The sequence below is a fragment of the Chrysochloris asiatica genome, unplaced genomic scaffold, assembly GCF_000296735.1.
Source record: "Chrysochloris asiatica unplaced genomic scaffold, ChrAsi1.0 scaffold00041, whole genome shotgun sequence".
In the NCBI taxonomy this organism is placed as follows: domain Eukaryota; kingdom Metazoa; phylum Chordata; class Mammalia; order Afrosoricida; family Chrysochloridae; genus Chrysochloris; species Chrysochloris asiatica.
The window spans coordinates 15961369-15977342 of NW_006408559.1; the positions used below are offsets into that span (position 1 = coordinate 15961369).

General features: G+C 45.3%; 1 pseudogene; it reads right to left on the bottom strand.

Annotated features, from left to right (window-relative positions):
- Nucleotides 1-13276: 13276 nt before the first annotated feature.
- Nucleotides 13277-15974, bottom strand: part of LOC102815934 — a 10741-nt pseudogene continuing 8043 nt past the window's right edge.

The window sequence follows — 15974 nt, forward strand, 5'->3', positions numbered from 1 at the left end:
GACAAAACAGTTCATCACAGTGTGGAAATGAATAAAAGGTCATATCTCTCAGGTGACATAATCCTGAAGGTTAAAAATCCTAACAAGTCTAGGAAAAAGTCAATAGATCTAAAATATGAGTTAAGCAAGATCATAGGATAAAAGGTCAACATACAAAAAATCTATTGCATTTCTATAGTAACTAACGCTGGGAATGAACATGTAAAAATTCAACTTACAAAAGCATCCAAAAATGTGAAACACTAAGATATCTTTAAGATCTATTTACTTAAAAATACAACAAACAAAAATATGAGAGAAATTAAAGTAATTATATGGAGACTTGGTGTGGCACTGTAGGGTAAGCAGTGTACTAATAAATGCAAGGTTGGTAGGTCAAACCAACAACAGCTCTTGAAAAACCTATACTGGGGCCCTATGAGTCAGAACTGGCTCAACGGCACAGAAAAACAATAATCATATCGTGATGAATTCCATTTTCATAAATTCCCAAACCCTTTGGATTTGATCCATACATCCAATACAATTTCATGAAAATACCCCAGAAGCTTTTTGTTAAAATTGACAAGCAGATTATAAAATGTATATACAAATGTATTAGGCATAAAACGACCAAAACAATTTTTAAAAAGAACAAAGCTGAGGGAGTTACAATACCTTATTCCAAGTTTTACTATTTGGCTACAGTAATAAGACGGTGTGATATTGGCATAATATCATATAGATCGGTAAGCATATGCTGTTGTTATTGTTGCTAAGTGTTATTAAGTCAATTCTAGTGCCAACTCCACTACACATAACCACCAACACCAGTGCTTATCCTAGAGCACCACACCAGGACATTGTTGTTGTTAAGAGACATTGAGTCAGTTCCAACTCATAGTGACCAGGTATAGTGTTTCCAAGGAGCGAATGGTTAGTTTGAACCACTAACCTTGTGGTTCAAAACGACCTTGAGGTCAAGTGCTTTTCCTACAGTGCCATACCAGGGCTCCATATCATAAGCATTGGTGAGCTGTTTTTAATCAGATAATCATATGTTTTACTTTGCCAGGAATGACAAGTTGAAGAGGAACGGCATAGCATTCATCATCATAAAGAACATTTCAGGATCTATGCTGAATTACAATACTATCTATGATAGGATAATATCCATTGGCCTACAAGGAAGACCAGTTAATACACTATTATTCAGATGTATGCACCAGACACTAAAGCCAGTGATAATGAGTTAAAGAATTCTGTCACTGACAAATAGCTTACAGAGGTTCAAGCTGGATGTAGATGAGGACACAGAACGAGGGACATCATTGCAGACATCCATGGATCTTGGTTAAAAGCAAAAAATACCAAAAAGATATTTGCTAGTGTTTATTGACTATGCAGTGTCTTTCAACTGTGTAGAGCATGACAAACTTTGGACAACATTGCGGAGAATGAGTATTCTAGAACATTTAATTGCACTCATAAGGAACCTGTAAAAGACCAAGAGGCAATCATTTGAACAGAACAAGGGGACACTGAGTGGTTTAAAATCAAGAAAAGTGTGTTCCAGGGTTATATTCTTTCACCATACTTAGTCAATCTGTATGTTGAGAAAATAATCTAAGAAGCAGGATTATATGAAGAATAACGTGACATCAGGATTGCTGATTAACAACCTGCCATATGTAGATGATACAACCTTGCTTGCTGAAAGTGAAGAGGACTTAAAAGAACTACCATATGAAGATCAAAGACCACAGCCTTCGGTATGTGTTGCCACTAAATGTAAAGAAAACAAAAATCCTCACCACTGGACCAATAAAAAACATCATGGTAAATGGAGAAAAGATTGAAGACATCATTTTGTTTGGAAGAACAGTTGTTCAAACTCACCAGCCACTCCTCAGAAACCCTATACAGGGTCACTGTGAGTCAAAAATGACTTAATGGCACTTAACAACACCATCAACTCTCATGGAAGCAGCAGTCAAGAAATCAAACATTGAATTGCAGTAGGCAAATCTGCTACACAAGACCTCTTTAAAGTGTTCAAGAACAAAAATATCAGTTTGAGGACTACAGTGCTCTGACCCAATTATGGTATTTTCAAAAGCTGAACAGTGAATAAAGATGACCGTAGAAAAATTGATGCATTTGAGTTAGAGTGTTGAAAAAGAATATGAAAAGTACCGTGGACTGCTAAACAAACTAATCTTTGTTTAGAAGAAGTACAACCAGAATGCTCCTTAGAGGTCAGAATGGCCAGATTTCAACTCTCATACTTTGAACATTCTATCAGAAGGGACCAGGCCATGGAGAAGGAAATTATGCTTGGTGAAGTGGAGAGTCCGTGAAAAAGAGGAAGATCTCCAAGGTGGTGGACTGGCACAGTGGAAGGAGCAATAGTTTCAAGCAAAACGATGATTTTGGAGTGGGTGCAGGACAGGGGAGTGTTTCGTTCCATTAAGCATAAGATCACTGAGTGGGAGCAGACTCAATGACGCCTAACAACAGCAATCAAGTTCTTCAGTCTGAAACTCATCAAACATGTAACCAAAATAAATGAATAATTATTGGTGATTAGAATGTGAAAGACAGATTATGTCCTTCTTAATAGAAGTGATGCTAGAGATTGCACGGTAGAATTTTGCAAGACTATTAACAACCTACTACTTGCAGATGACTGAAAGCAAAGAATACCAGAAGGATGTTCACTTGTACGATGAAAAGGCATTGGGCTACATGGATCAAAACAAACTATGGATAAGAATGGGTATTCCAGAGCACTTAATTGTGCTCATGGGGAACCTGCCATAGAGTAAGAGGCAATTGCTAGAACAAAACAAAGGGATATTAAATAGTTTAAGATCAGGAAAGTTGTGCACCATGGCTGTATCCTTTAATTATACTTATTTAATCTGTATGCTGAGCAAATAATCTGAGAAGCTAGATTATTTAAAGAAAAATGTGACATCTGGATTAGAGGAAGGCTCATTAACAATCTGCATATGCAGATGACACATCCTTGCTTGCTGGAAGCAAAGAGGACTTGAAATATTTACTGATGAAGGTTAAAGACTAGTCTTCAGTATAGATTACACTTCAGTGTAAATAAAAATCCCCAACAATTGGACCAACGAATAACAATATAAAAAATGGAGAAGATTGAAGTTGTCAAAGACTTAATTTTCCTTGGATCCACAATCAACACTCATGGAATCAACAGTCAGGAAATTAAACCACATTTTGTATTTGGCAAATCTGCTGCAAAAGACCTTGTAAAAGTGTTAAAGCACAAAGATATGAGTTTGAGGACTAAGGTGTGTCTGACTAAACCCTGGTATTTTCAATTGCTCCATATGCTTGCAAAAGTTGAACACTGACTAAGGAAAATGGTAGACAAATGGAAGCATCTGAATTATGGTGAAGAATATTAAAAGCTACCAGGAGAACAAACAATTGTGTGTTGGAAGAAGTACAACCAGAGTGCTCATTAGAAGCCAGGATGGTGAGACTTCGTCTCTTGTTCTCTGGACATATTCACAAGAGGGACCAGTCCCTGGAGAGAGATATCATGTTTGGTAAAGTGGAGGGTCAGCAAAAAGAGGAAGGCCTTCAGTGGGATGAATGCCACATGGACAGAATCAATAGGTTCAGACACAATGGCACTGGATGGGCAGAGTTTCATTCTGTAGTGTATGAAGTTTCTGTGTGGTAATCAACTTGATGGTCCCTAACAACAGCATCCTGAAAATTCAGTTCCAGGGTCAGGTCATAATAAGAGATTTCTTAGTCAACCTCTCCTAGGCCTTGGTAGGCCTTAAACTCAGGACCCATTTGCACAGTTTTCATTGTACAGTGTTGGGATAGTCTCTCCTTACCATGACTCCTGTGTGTGTGTGTTGCATGGTGTCTCCTTATCATGATTCTGGTGTGTGGTCTGGTTATGGGTAGAGCTGAGTTGGTGTCATTCATGAAGTCTGGACTTCTCTGAAGTGAAGGACTGTGACTCAGACGACTGGAGACTTGCTCTTACATACTCCCTTAACCTTCACCCTGACTTTTGTATTCTCATCATAGTTAAACAAGCCCCACAGCCCAGCCTGACGCCAAGGGGAGTCTATCTGGGGCATAGTCTTTGATTAAGCTGAATGTTGTGACTCCTAGTTTATTTGAATGATACCTGAGAATCAGAATACAAGGTGGATGCTGTGATACACAGCCTATGTCTCCTTATTCCCTAGATCTCAGAAACCCTGGACCAGGAAAGGAGACCAAATTTCTAAGAAATTTTGTAACCAGCTCTGGTCACTTACTCTGCCTACCAAATCTGGTCTAGTTGGGAAATGCCTTTATTTCCCCCCCCCAAGATCTCACATCCCTTCCAAAGTCCCAGGAGAGCCAGGAGCCAGGCCCTGTTAGGGGGCTCCTCCTAAACCCAGATGCCATGTGTCTGTTCTGCTCTTCACTTAGATCTCATGCACAAAATAAATACCACTTCCTTAGACCACCTGGTCTCCAGAATGATTTCATGCCCACCTCAAACACACAGCAGTGTTGCTGCCCTGGGATTTTCAGGAGACAGGGTGATGTCTCATCAAGAGAACAACATTATCCAATGGGATCCAGCTGTGGGTCACCTGTCCAACCACCTCTCCAACTACAAGATCAGGACCATCAGTGATGGACCATATGTCATATCACAGAATAGGCCTGGCAGCAGGGTCTTCAGGCTGAGGGTCAGGACATGAGCAACCCTGAGAGAAGACCCTGTGCATCGAGGCTGTGGTGAGTGGCGGAGGGTGGGCACCATCCGTTCACCAGTGTTGGGTTGAATCCGTCAGCGCTGGAGTAGATGCTGGAGACGCCGTGCAGGTTTGTCAGTGGGTGGATGCACGGATGCAGGAGACAAGGTCGCTTCATTAAATGAGAATTCATGCTGGTGGGAAGCATGCAATCTCAGACTCTGCTTCTACAAACAAGAGAGTGTGTCTGTGTGTCTGTGAGTTCTGCTCTCCACTCCTGAAAGCCTGCGTCATAATGTTTATTTTGTTTCATGTTTTTGATGTTTTGAAACCTTTGAGTGAAGTGAAATTCTAGGGAACAGCTTTGAGCTGTTGAATGATTCACACACACACAACACACACACACACTTCACACAGACATTGGCACTAAAGATAAGAGTGATGATGGGCCAAGAAGACTTGAGTGATGTTGGAACCACAAAGATGACAATAGTTGCTTGCGGAGCACTTCACTGCACTAAGTAGTTTCCTTACTGAGTCTCCACAATAGCGTCAGGAGCTAAATTCTATCACGATCCTTAGTCTACAGCTGAGGAAACTGCGGCTCAGAGAGGATACGTGATGTCCTCTGGCTCGTAGCCAGCAAGTGCTGGAGGCAGAACTCAAGCTCAGGTAGATGGCCAGTGACTCATATGCCAAACCACTGTGGGAGGTGGAACAGAGACAGGACATGCGGGAGACCAGTTGGCAGAGAAGCAGGGTCATGAGGCAGAAGACTATCCACCCCCCAGTGACCTCAAAGACATTGTCTGACAGCAGCCTAGACACTGGGGCTGGACACCATGATCTCCAGGGTCCTTTCCGTTCTCAGTGTTTGTAAACACCACAGGACCCCCTAAAGAAGGCTTCATGGTTGATCCATAGTCTGAGTTTTCTCACACTAACTCAGCTAACAAAGCGTCAAGAGTGAGGGCTCTCCACAGAGAGACGGCCCAGAAAGACCTGTAGGGACCCATTAGGAAGAGTCTGCTGCACAACTTATAAACCGCATAGACCCTAGCACCCAATGACATGCAAGGTCTTCTGGTTGACCTCTGCTAATCCTGTTTCATTCTTTCCCTGTTTCCTGATCCTCTGCCTCAACTCCATCATTCTGACCTTCTGGAATGAAACAGTCAAGGCTGTTCTTTGGGGCTGCAGAGGCTGAAGGGTCTTGAAAAGGCAGTGTGAACCCAGGGACCTGAAGGCTCAGATCAGAGCCTCTAAGTGGCAGCTTTTAATAACAAAAGCTTTTCTAGGTTTTGTTATTTTACAAATGCCTCTGGGTAAGAGTTGAAAGGTGTGTTCCTCCTACCTTGGTGGCTTTCCTAGGTCACCAAGGAAGTGCTCCTGTCCCCTGCTGGCAACTATATGGACTCTGAGTAGCCGGACCCTGGGAACCTGGGCGGCAGGAATGGACTTTCAGCAAAGGGCAGTGTGTGGGCTTCCTGTCCAAGGCGGAGCAACCAGGGAGTGCTCTCCGGTGGAGACGTCATCCAGCTTCTTTGTGGGGTGATGTGGGGTAGAGATGTTTATGTGTGTATGTGTTGTGTGTTTATGTGTATGACGTATTATGTGCGGGGTACGTGTGTATAGGTGGTAGACGTACTTGTGGTATGTGTGATGTGCGTCCATGTGGGGAGGGGATATGTGTGTGTGTGGTGTGTGTAACTTTCCCAATGAGGTGACGTCTGAGTGGCATGTTGATTGTGAGGGAGGCATTATAAAACACCATTGAGCTGTTACCCTCAAGTCGGAGCCAAACCAATGGATAATCAAACTTGGATTAAAACGAGAAAAATCTCCATTGATGAGAAGAAATTACAAACAATATTGCAGGAATTATCTATGTTCCAGGGAGGAAGACTTCATAGAGACTAAGAAAGATAGAGTCAAGCTTCCCTCCTGTGTGGTTACAGATGGTCACCTCTCTGAAGGACAGGGATACAGCATCTCTAGAGTTTCCTTTGTCTGACCTTTCTAAGGGAGCCTGATGTGGCACTGAAGGATGACCTTCAGACTGCTATCTTCAAGGTCAGTGGTCCAAAGCCAGAAACTCCTCAGAAACCCTGTACAGGGTCACTATGGGTCAGAACCAACTCAATGACACCTAACAAAGCAGCCATTGTAAGTACATGTGTAAATTTCATGAAAGCTTGTCCTGCACCCTATCCCTTTGGAATGAAGCCTCAACTGCACTGCCCTCCCTTCCCCAGCTCTGGACTGAAACTCCCGGTGACCGCAGGATCGTGATGGTGTCTTAGCTTTCACAGGTGTTGGGTTTCCTAAAACAGCCCAATTTAAAATGGTCTGCCACTGGGTTTTCACAAATCCACTCTAATTTATCAAACACACTTCCCAACTGTTATTGTGCCTTTGAGATGGTTCCAACCCATAGAGACCCTGTATAGGGTTTCCAAGGAACAGGTGGTGAGCTTGAACCACCAACCTCACAATTCAAACAACTTGGCGGTCTGACCTTTTAGCCCACAGTGCCACACCAGGACTCCATTTCCCATCTTCTGTGATAGAAGTGGTACAACTGCACCTACCATGTGTGTGCTCTCCCACCCCACTTACTTGAAGACAACCAAGCTCCTAACTTACCATTAACATCAAATTCATAAGACTCCCACTCTCTGGACATGACCAAGGAGATGCTGATGACTCCAGTAGAGATTGGATCACCCACCATCATTTCATTGGTTCTCATTGAGCACTTCCTCCAAGCACCCCGGCAGCCCTTGCCCAGCCCAGATTCCATTTCTCTAGCTTCCCGGAAGGCATCATTTCTTGCTTGCTGAGATGTCACTCACCCAAATCAGAGGTTCACACTGGATGACTGGGTTCATTTCTAATCCAGAATCAAATGTCTGCTCAGATCACAAATTAGAACTCTGGGGTCTGCGAACTCTGCTGACTTGCTCTCTCTAATTGTCTTCTCACCAACTTGAAGAGGGAATATTTGTAGAATAAATTGAAAAGATGACAGGTACATTAAAAATTCATCTTTTAATAATCCCTGGCATTTGTGCATTCACTCCCACTTAAGAAACTATTTCTAACGTACATATTCCATTTGGTTTTATCCTCATAGCAACTCCATTACATAAAGATTCAATGAACCTTGACCGTGAGCAATGCACTCTGGTCATTCAAGATGAAAGAAATGTGGCATTTCACCTTGAAGACTCCCCATTTGGGGAATGAGCGGGAAAAGCACAATTAATCCCATTACACTTTAGTAAAGCCAGCCGCCCTAGTAGCTGTATTGGGCTGGGGGACCACAGCTCCAGGGAAAGTGGCTGACATCTGGCTCTTCATACGCTTTCCCACATCTTCATCCACAGAACACCTTCCTCCATCTGGTCCAGCAGTTGGGTTAGTTAATGCTGGGATCCCCTGTACCTGAAGCCTCCCCTGGCCCTTTGTTTGCTGTGGCTCCATCAAGTTCATGCACTTGTAGTGTGACCCTCCCTCACAGTGATTCCAAGTTCATATCCAACACCTGAAAATAGTGGCAGAAAGGAATGATGGCTTCGAGGTCACTTTTGAAAATATGCATGTCATCTGTTTTCTCTTTGCATTTTCTTTATCATAATAGTGTCCACAAACAATTGAAAGAGAGCAAATGACACCTGTAGGGACAATAAATCCTTCATTCTTTCTATAAACCTAACTGTTGAGTCGATTCTAACTCAGCGACCCTACAGACCATATGAATTGCTTGGGAGGTTCCGTGCCCTTGTTAGGAAATCATCTCCACTTGAGGGGGCACAGTGGGTCTGCTCCATGGTCTACACGAGGTGTTTGTCCTGGTTGCACAGGAGTGGTCTGCAGTGAACCTGACAGTGCAGGAGAACAAGGCTGCTTCTAACACTCAGCACTGGTTCCACACTGGCAGATCCAGAGGTGGGCTCCATGTCCCTCACATGCCTGCCTTGCCCCCAGATACCTTCCCCAGAGGTGGGCTCCAAGTCTCTCACTTGCCTGCCTTGCCCCCAGATACCTTCCCCAGAGGTGGGCTCCATGTCCCTCACATGCCTGCCTTGCCCCCAGATACCTTACCCACCTTCCCCTTCCATCCCTCTGACATTGCAGCCTCACGTAGATTGGGGTATGGCAGCAACCGTCTGATATGATGGGTCAGGAAGACAACCCAAGCATCTACTGTCATGCAGGGAGGTCTCAGTGAGTAGTAACTCAGGAGTGGACTTATTTCTTCCAGTTTGGAGGATGACCCACTGCCATCAAGTAGATTCTGACTCATATTGACCCACAGGTTAGAGCAGAACCGCCCCATTGATTTCATCAGTCTTTATGGAAGCAGGTTGCTACATCTTTCTCCCATGGAATGGCTGATGGGTTCAAACCATAGACTTTCCCGTTTACAGTCCAATGCTTAACCCACAGAATAAGGAACAAAGGTATGGAGTTTTGATGAAGAAAGATGACCTTAAATAAAGATCAGACCTGGGTCCTGGGAGGATAGTCATAGCAGGAGGTCCCACAGACGCAGGACCTGGGAGATTGTTGAGTTGGAAATGACCTGCAGGCAAAGGTGGACATTTCAGTGTTGCCTGTGGGAGACCATGTTCATATTAACCCAGGTCACCAATTGCTGGAGGTTTAAATTTCCAGATGTAAAAAATGTTCTTACAACAATGCCTGCTAACTACGGAGGAAAGGTGGTAACGGTCCAGTGGTTTGCTGGTCAAAGTTTAACCATCACGGCTCGTTTCAAGCTCCCACACGGCATGGCTGAACGTGGAGTTGGGAAGATATATTCGGCAGCTCACCATGCCACCCCAGGTGACAGTGATACCTCCACAGCAGAGATGAAGGTAAAACCAAGTGAATTAATGAGGAGCTAAAACCTCTGTTTGTAACATAATTGTTTACTGGTGCACATTTCTGTTATCCAAACATCAATAATGGCTGTGGTAAATTCCTGACATTTTAAACAGTTGGTTTTCAAGAAGGCTCTGGAATATCACTGTGGCATTCCACCTCTGGGCTTCCCTATACACCCTGCTCCCCTCAACCAGCATCTTTGTCATTCTGTTTCCCTTGAGCCAGACAGTGTCTGCTTCTCATGACCTTGCCCATACCATCGAACTATTCCAAAGCTCTTTCTGAACTCACTTAGGTCATTTGCAATGTTAGAGGCAATACAATTCCAGCCCAAGAGGTAAGTGGCACCTATTTTGAATGCAGTGGCAATGCCCTGAAAACAACCTCACTGTGAATTCTGACTCCTGGTGACCCTGCATAGACTTTCCAAGGCTGTCATAACTCTTTATAAGAGCCTCATCTTTCTCCCGTGGAGCAACTGGTGGGTTTGAACTGCTAACCTTGTTGTTAGCAGTCCAGTGCTTATCCTGTAGCACTACCAAGGTACCTGGTTGGTTCCTACAGTTTGCACTGGATTGCTAACTAAAAGTTGGAGGTTTAAACCCACCTAGACATACCTTGAAAGTAAGCTTGGTGATCTGTTCCCATGAGACCACAGACATGGTAAAGCACATTTCTAGCCTGACACACATGGTGTAGCCATGAGCAAGTATCCTCATGACAGCAATGCACAGGCTGCAAAGGGTCCCACATCAGAGCCCCTCTGCCCACCTTGAAGTTCACTGCACCCATGTGTCCTGTTATGACCATGAGGGACCTCTTCATAACACACTTTCAAGTCCCCCAGGGACTCTGATCTGATTCCTGAAGACATGACGGCCACTTTTCAGAGAGCCCATTCATTAACTCCATCTCCTGTGGTTCTGGCTTTGTTGATGCACCATCAACTGCTTCACGTCTACATGATTTTACTCATTCCCTGACTTCCCTCGAAGCCACTTTTCGTCATCTTGGGCTAGAAATCTGTTCTTTACACATCAAAGCTCACTGCAAAAACAGCATCTCTGAGAAGGCTTTCAACTTGAGGGAACTGGGCTTTCCCATCCACAGGCTCCCAGACCACTAGCAGGCCATTTTTCTTTGCACACTGAATTCTGAGCTCCTTGGAACCCTTGGCATCCACAGCACCATGTAAAACAGCTTGTCTTTCACAATAAGATCTATCGGTGAATTGGGAGCATGAACAAACTCTGCAACTTAGCACAGGAAAACCCGGGCCACCAGCTTGTTGCTGTTCTTCAGTGCTGCCGAATTGGTTCTGACCCATTGTTGTTGCTCTTAGGTGCCATCAAGTAGGTACTGACTCATAGTGACCCTATACACAACAGAACAAAACACTGCCTGGTCCTGGGCCAACCTCACAGTCATTGCTATGCCTGAGCCCATCACTGCCACCACTGTGCCAACCCATCTCATTGGGGGCCTTCCTCTTTTTCTCTGACCCTCCACTTTACCAAGCATGAGGTCTTTCTACAGTGACTGGTCCCTCCTGACAATATATCTGAAGTATGAGAGACAAAGTCTGGCCTTCTTGGTTTCCAAAGGGCATTCTGGCTGTCTTTCCAACACAGGTCTGTTTATTCTTTTGGCAGCCCATGGCACTTTCAATATTCTCTTCCAACACCATAATTCAAAAGGATCAATTCTTCTACGGTTTTCCTTATTCACTGTCCAGCTTTCACATGCATATGAGGTTACTGAAAATACCATGGCTTGGGTCAGGCTCACCTTAGTCCTCAAGCTGACATCCTTGCTCTTCAACACTTTAAAAAGGTCTTGTGCAGCAGATTTGCCTAATGTAATATGTTGTTTGATTTCTTGAATGCAGTTTCCATGAGTGTTGGTCCGAGTGACCCTATATAGGGTTTCTGAGGGGGGCCTGGACAGCTTAGCTGATGGTAATAGAAGTATAATAACCAAAGTAAGGGGAAAGCTTGTTTTCTTGCTCTTTGCTTCAGTTACCTGAACTAGTACTGCAACCAACCAACTGCCATGTGTCAGTCTGTATGTCAGCCTGTATGTCAGCCTGTATGTCAGATTGTATGTCAGATTGTATGTCAGATTGTATGTCAGCCTGTATGTCAGCCTGTATGTCAGCCTGTATGTCAGCCTGTATGTCAGACTGAAACTGTGCTCGAAAGGATTTTCTAACACTGATTTTCCAGAAGTGGCTCACGGGACTTCCTTCAGAGACTGCTCTGGGCAGACTGGACCTTCCACCTTTGGGTAAGTAGCCAAGTGTGCTAACTGTTGGAGCCACTCAGGGACATGGAGAATAATAAATGCATCCTCAAACTCCTTCTGGTACTCTCACACTCTTGAGGGTGACTGACAATCCCACCAGCTCCTCTACCTAATGGGCATCAGCAGCACTTGAGGACTTCTTGAAATGCAGGTTCTGACTCCTTGGGTCTGGGGAGAGCCTGTGAGTCTGCATTCCTGACAAGCTTCTACGGGTACAGATGCTGCTACTCGGAGCACACTATGAGCTCCAGGGGCTATGAGTAAGGTTGTGGGTGTCCTGGACATTTTTTTGAGATGGCACAGACATGTTGGGGTGTCATGGACATGCTATTGGGGTATCATGGGCACATTGTTGAGTGTCATGGAGTCGCTCTTGGGATGTCACTGATGTAGTGTTGGGTGTCATGTACATGGTTATTGGGGTTCCATGAATATGGTTTTTGGCTTATCATGAATGCAGTCATTAGGGTGTCATCAATGAGGTTGTGTGTCGGGTTTGTGGCTGTTGCATGTCATAGACAGGCTTGGCGAAATTTCATAGACATGACTGTTGGATGTTTTAGATGTGGTTGTTGGATGTCATGGTCACATTTTGTATGTGTTATAGACATAGTTGTTGGTGTGTCATGGGTCCATTGTTGCAGTGTCATAGACACAGTTGTTTGGACTTCACAGATACATTGTTGTTGTGTTTTAGGTGTGGTTGTTGAAGACTTCAGGCAGGGTTATGGCGTGTCATGGATGCATTGGCTGGGGTCTTGTATACCTAGTGTGTGGGGTGCCATGGATGTGGTTGTTGGGGTGCTTCTGCCTGGGGCACAGGTGGAGAGAGTGGTACACACTAACTTTTAAGAGGGAGATGGGCAGGTGAGGGAAGGAGGCTCTCAGGAGGGCATCCATGAGGGTTTGTGGGCTGGTTCCTTCAGGAGGGGAACTGCAAGAAACCTTGTGTTTCAGGAGGAGCTAATTGCTCCCACTTAGTTCTGCAGTTTTCAACAAGTTTTCAGGGAGGGTAAGTAATTGGGCCCTGGGGAGTTGGAGGAGAGTGAGTTCTCAGGGTGATGAATTGCTCTCCCTGCTCACCTTGGCAGGGGTGGGAAGTTGGTCCTCTTTGAGCAAGGAGGCCCACGCACGGGAAAATGACCGGTGCTCTCTCATTTTTCTTCAACAGTATAATTAGGAGGTTGAGACCTCAGACCCGGTATGGGATGTCCAGCATTCACTGGTGTCCTGTGAACAGTAGAGCTACAAAAGGAGGGGGGGGTTTGGCATCTATGTCCTGCGTTGCTAATCCCTCCACTTCCCAGACACACCCTGGGGAATCAGTCCTGGGCTGTCCCTGCCCCAGATCACCCTGACTTCTTGGCAGCCCGTGGGCTCCTGGGAACACCTCCCCTGGCCAGCCTCAGCCCTGACCACTCTGGATCCTCCTGCTCATCCATCTCTGCCATCTCAGCCTTACCCCCAGGGCTCTGGGGAATGCAGACCACTGTTTACAGAATGTTCTCTCAGAGGGCCCCTGGGCTCTTCTGGGACCTGCACTTAGGGCCTGAAGTGGGCAGTACCTCTGGGCCTGACCAGCTCCCCCTTTGTCCTGGAAGTGCCAAAAGGGTAACCCAGGCCAGGATCCTTGTGACCTTACTGTTGGAGGGGCTGGGAGATAGGCCCCCAGAGAGCCATTTATGTTTAGAGGGAGAATAGCTGGGGTGATTGATGTTCCCAGGGATGTCACAGAGTGGGGTCCTGGTGAGAGGCTCAAGGTCATCTTAGCCGGCCCTCCCAGCCTCCTGGACACTCTCCTGTCCTGGGCCTGTGGTCAGGTCCTGAGCGAGAGTATACCCACCAGAAGAGTAAGACACCAGGACGCAGAGGGGAAGCTTTAATCGTACCTTTGATAACAATAGCCCTGAGTTCTGCATTCTTGCCGTGGACCACACCTTTGTCCTGAGATTCTGGGTTATCCCAGTCAATCTAGAGCCTGCACAGTTGTCGCCATGAGGCTCCCTCAAAGCCGTCCACCCCCAACCATCTCGGGTTCAAATGCTCAGAGACATTTTACGATGATGTTCATCAATTTGTTCTGGAGTTGACCCAGGACACAAAAAGCAATAGTTGTGCAGGCAGAGACTAATGTGGGGGAAACAAGGGAGGATTGAAGAGAGCATCAGAGAGGCCTGCCAAGTCACCTGGGTCCATCTAGACACAGGGTTCTCAGTCGTGTGACTTGTCAGGTGCCCCAACCCGGACTTCTGGCTGCCAAGGAGGATCCTTTTGGACAGATGGCTGATGAACTCCTTGACTTCATTCTGGAAGGTGAAGATGAAGGGGTTGAGGAAGGGCATCACCACCTTGTCAAGGTGTGTGGTGTGGCTCTTGCCTGACCGCACATAGATGAAGTAGCCTAACACCACCATGGTGAGGAGTGAAGCAAGGTGGACAAGGCCTTCTGGTGTCCTGAGGCAGAGGGGATTCCCAGCACCGTGGCCAATGAAGGCGTAGGTCAGGATGAACAGCCCAGTGGCCAGCACAAACAGCAGACGCAGGAAGAAGTCTGTGCACTCAATGTGGAGGCTGTCTGAGCAAGAGAGCTGAACAGTGGGGCAGAATAGATGTAGTGGTCGATGATGTTGGGGCCGCAGAACTAGAGTTGTGGAGATGAAGAGGAGGAAGCCCACCACCCAGCAGGCCACCAACACCTTACACAGACTGGACTATTCATGATGGTTGAGTAGTGCGAGGGCAGCAGATGGCCACATAATGGTCCAAGGCCATGACCTTGAGTATAAAGAATTTGGCGGAGTCCAGGGGGAAGTAGATGAAAGACTGGGTCAGGCAATCAGCCAGAGACACGGTCTTACTCACGGACAGCAGGTCAGCCAACATCCTGAGCACCACCATTGAAGTGAGCAGCACTTCCAAGAGAGAGAAGTTGCAGAGGAAGAAGTATGAGGGTCAGTCAAAAATTATCTGTACCATATGATTGGCTACTACAAGAATAAGCAAGTTGTTTACTGGGAATCCATCAAGGCAAGCAATCAAGTCCCTTCAGGACAAACCCCATTCCAAGACTGAAACTCAAAGGGAACACACGAACAGGCATAAAGCTTGCTGGCGACCACATTGGTCCAGTGGTGAGTGGAAGAGGGGGAAAGGCAGCAATGAAGAAATGGGCTGAGTTCAACCATGGTCCATTGACTCCCGTTGATCTGGAGATGAGAGAGAGAAGAGGAAGGCTCCTTGGTACAAAGTGTGGGTGAGACCTGAGGACACATAGCCACAGAAGGCTAGAGCTGAGAGTGAGGCATCCAGCTGATACAAAGTGAGGGGAGGTGTACAATAACACCCAAACTTGCAGATAATGCCCATTTGACCTAAGCTTGATGGTTTGATAATCAGAACTTGACTAGAGGAAGATTAAAAAAAAAAAAATTATAAAGGAAACGAGGTTAAATTGCTACAGTTTGATGAACTTGACCTATACTCATGGATGTTGTTGTTGTGAAGTGCCGTGAAGTTGGTTCTGACTCATAGTGATCCTGCACAGTGTTTCTGAGGCTGCAAATCTTTATAAGATCAGAAATCCTCGTCTTTCTCCTGTGGAACAGTTGGTAGTTTTGAACTGCCAACCTTGAGGTTAGCAGCCCGATTTGTAACCACTATGTTACCAGAGTTCCTTTGCTAATGGATGTAGTAACTCAAAATACCAACAGAGAGGGAATGAGTCTTCATACCAAGTATCAATGTTATCCCCTCTGTATAAAGAGTTGATAGGGACGGACAACTCAGATATTGACTACCTAAAATGAGGAGGTGATAAAGGCATGAAGTGATTGGCTTACAAGGTTTCAAGAGGGAGTTTAATTTAAGAGTGTGCAGGGGAAAATAGATCCCCACTGAGCAGATTTTATCTTGTCTAGATGGATCTGGTGAAAAGAGATGGGGACAAGATTCTTATGATTCAATAGTGAATAATTGTTAACATGACTAATTGCAACTGTCACAATTGTAAAGGTAGAAGTTTTTGCTTTGTTTTCGTTTTTATTGTGA